Here is a 4,360-nt window from a genome sequence, read left to right as displayed (position 1 = left end):
GTAACGTTTAGGAATGAGCATCACTCAGATTATGTGATTCATTAAGCAGACTGTCCTTTCAACAAGGATTTTCTAACTAATAGCAGTTGCCCAGCTCTCTCGCTTCGCATGTGTGCAAGATTACAGAAGATATAAAGCTGGATCGCAGAGGTAGAATGAGTTCAGATGGACTAAAAGCTCTCTGAAAAGTGGCTTTTCAGAGAGAAAACCAATGAATCATAAAACTCAATAGGGAGAGTGACTCATAAGACTAAAATCATCCAATAAATGCCACTGGGCAAAACACAATAGTACAAATAAAACATTTTTTTTTAAATGACAGCACAAATAAGAGAGAAGACGAGCGATAGCAGCAGTATAGCTACGTCATACGTTAAAGAGTGACCAGACCCTCGGGGTGGAAGGAAGGGGGGGTAAATAAAGAAGCGAGGACCTGCCCACGTGTCCCTGCAGCTTGTGGCGTTACAGCCTCTCATGCGCTCCTGGGCAGTGATGTCACACAGACGACAAAAAGGCTCATTTGCCCTGCTGGTTACTGACATATACAAACACACAAGAACTGCACTCACAAACACACACACACATGTGCTGCAGACGCTTAATAATTAAACACATCGCATATTATACACACATGCCCAGAGTTGCTCACTGATAATCTGTCTGGTCAATCATTCATAGCACATTGTCACCGCGACAACTGCCAACCGCTGCTTCCCACATGCACTAGTTGACCTAAGGTAAACTCCTATCACTTCTCCACATGTGTTTTTCCTCTTCTTGATATTTGGCTGCACTGTCATCAACTTAATGGCGAAGAGTAACCTTTTTTTTTTTCTGTTGCTTTCTGGAGTCTCGCTTCAGCGCATACAGAAAGAGACACAGGGCAACAGGGCGGATAGTTAAAGATTCAGGTTTCCTCCTATTTCACAAACAAGGTTAAACCACATGCTCGCACTTCAAACAGCTCTACCTAAATATAGGAAGGGAGGAGGAGGATAGAGTGAAATAGCATGAGGATCCAACTGGTTAGCACCCATATATAACCTCTGCTTAACTGCCAGATAGCACATGGTGTCACACTAAACTGTGTCCCTGCTTTCAACCCCAGTTCAGTCCCCTCAGCACTTTAGTCATTTTCTATAAATAGGCATCCACACAGACCCAAACACCACAGCCACAAATTCATATTGCATTTTTAGTTTTAGTTATTTCATCTGTTATGAGGCCCCATTTGGAAGCTTGTGTTTTGTTCATGGTGTGCTCTCTACAAATGCTGTGTCGCCTCGCTGTATTGGGCCAGAAAATGCTTATCCAAGCCCATCACCGTGAATGACTGCGCAGCACCACGGGAGGCCAGAGGCACTCTCACCAAGACCGAGGGGAGGCTATCAAATCCCATCATAGGTGCACACACAGAAATCGTCCACAGGAAAAGACGGACAGACTGGAAAAACAGGGCCGTAATTGGATTTATGAGCCATCTTAAATATTTCCATTTGATCAGTTCACATTCTCTGCTCCCAGTGTCTTTCTTCATAATAAATCATTTTTAGTGCCTGGATTTAAAATCTCCACTCTCACAGTAATTTGACTGTGTGGCCTCATCCTGCTGAATTCTCACACTGGGGCCATATAGTGTTCATGGAGGTGGTACAGATACTCATGTACACACCAACAAGCAAATGCATGTGTATTAATGATCTAAATTTAGTAGTTCAATCATTTTCTTTGGAACTTTCCCACATATTTTTATTCTTCCCTTGAAAGTTTGTTAGAACCAGTTCATCTGGCTGCTTTATTTGCTCTGAGAATGTCTTTGGAACAGAGCAACTGATTATTTAATTTTTATGTTTTTTTTTTTTTTCCTGTAGGTAAAATGACAAATGAGACATGGTGACTCAACACACATGCAGAAAAGATCAGCATGCACACAGGTCTGATGTTTAAAATGCAAATGTTTGTATTGTATTATTTTCTCTGTGGGAACAGATCCACAGAGAGCACCATGATTTCGAGCTGGATGACTAAGTAAACCACGTACACACACACATACACAAACACTTCTGACTGTGTGTCAGCTACAGTATTTCAGTTTTTGCAAGGGGGGGAGGGGGTTCTTGACCTGATAGTGGGTAGCAGATGCATCTCTTCTTCTCTCCTCATCACTGCTACATGTTAGACTCCAGTGTTTTCTGCATAGCTTCTTCTCTGATCTCTCTAAAACAAAAGTTGACATGCTCACCTCTCTCTTTCTCCCTCTCTGTTTCTCTCTAGCTCTTGTCCCTCTCTTTGCTTTTCATCCACCACCTTTGACACATCTGAAATGTCTTCTAAGTAAACGAACACAGTCTCCCACCGCTGTCTTCACATACCACAAGCATTTTTGATAGTATTGTACACTGCACCCCAAGAAAGCTTTTAGGAGAGTATATTTCACACATAGCAGGTGGGACTGTTGGCCCAGTGGGTAGAGCATAAGGTTAGGATGCAGAAGGCCACAGGATCAAATCCCACATAACCAAGTGTGGCCCTGCCACAGCCACCAAGGGCCACTGCAGTGCCTGTCCAAGCCCAGATAAAAATGGGAGGGTTGCAGAAGGAAGGGCATCAGGTGTAGAAAATCATGCCAAACCAGCCTGCAGAACACATTTTGCTGTGGTGATCCCTGAAAGGGACAAGCCAAAAGTTGTTGATCTGTATTTCACATGTAGCATTTTTTCATAATCTACAGTATGATACAGAAGCAAAGAATGTGTTTAAAATACAGCAGCACTGTCTTTGTCGCTTCTTTCTACTGTGATCTAAGATGCATGATTGGATCTTTGAAAAATACATCACATCAAAAGATTTGACCTTTAAAGGAGGCTCATGAACTAAAGAAGGGCAGATGTTGCGCAACAGTTGATCCCTGCCTACACATATTTGGGTCTATGGGTTTAGATTACTGTAATCTAGGACCAGGTTAAGCTTCATATAAACAATTACCCCACTGAGCCCAACAAAACAACCTACATCTTCTGCTTCCCTGTTTGAAAATTCTATACTAACACATGTCCAAAACATGAATTTTAACTTTATGCAGATCAAATGTTTCTTTAGTCTTAAACTGTAACTATAACAAGTAATAGGCATCCGTTCTTCAGAATTCCCTGTTTGTGCTACAACGCACTCAGTGACGTCAGAAATGTTTTGGTATGTCTGTGCAGGCCTCACTGTCAGCCCCCGCATGGCTTAAGAGGAGGAGGGGTGGAGTAGGTGGGATGGAGCAGAAATAGACGGAGGTGGGAGGTGGGCTTTATGCTGTCATGTAATTTCATGGAAATTGTTGTGTGATGGTGCTGCAGCCCACAGAAGCTTTGAACAGCACAGCCTCCTACTGACCTGAGGAAAACACTGCATGAACTCATTGCTTCACGGCAACTAACACAGACACATGGTTGGAGCCCGAAAAATATAATTTAAAGACGTCAGGTTAATAAAAATATGTTGTTATAAAAAATTCTTGGTTTGTGCTGACCGATAAAATTGCATGCAGAGTTTGCATGAGCTGTAGAGAGGATGATGGGACAAACCATACTGTATATTTATTACTTCCTATTTCAATGAGGTCCTATTTTTTTAGTAATTTTTATATTATGCACAAGCCTTTGTCTTTTTGGAACCACTGAGTAGGACCACTGTGAAAGTGAGTTGAAATTTTGGGAAATATACATGCAGTGCCATCTGGTGGTAACAGAGAACAAGCACTGAGGAGGAGTGAGTTCATGTGTTGTAGGCAGGTAAATGTAATTAGTTACTGACTTGAATGCCTTCAAATCAAAATGTAGTAAATGCTACCTAAATCTTTAAGTGTTGGAATACTACGTTCTGAGACTGTTATACTGTAATATGCATTGTACAATGTGGAAAAACTTCTGTCCAGCACGTTGGACACAAATTGATGTATGATTGTAACTAATGGTAGGTTTGTTTTTTAGCATGTCAGCGTTGGTATATTTGTGTTTAATTACGTATACACGTCACAATGTGCTGTAGGATTATAGTGTTTATAACATGGAAATGTTACAGCACTTCTCTATTATATTCACAATTATGTAAGCAACAAGTCACAAAGAAACAGTTTGAGGTATTATATAATAAGAGTTTAGCACTTAGTTCCTTCATCAGGACTGTGTGGGTGTGTGTGGTTGGATCGAGTTTGTTTAATTGGAAAGAAAAGCCCAACAACAACTGTCGTGAGATTCGGATTCGAACGTCGCTTAATTGGTGCACAGCTTCATGTGACGTTGAATCCGTGAACTGGGCCCCACTCATTCCAAAGCCAGCAAGCCACAATAAGACACATGAACCCAGCAACATG

Source organism: Channa argus, chromosome 15 (assembly GCF_033026475.1).
Source record: "Channa argus isolate prfri chromosome 15, Channa argus male v1.0, whole genome shotgun sequence".
NCBI lineage: Eukaryota > Metazoa > Chordata > Actinopteri > Anabantiformes > Channidae > Channa > Channa argus.
This window is presented reverse-complemented; position numbering follows the sequence as displayed.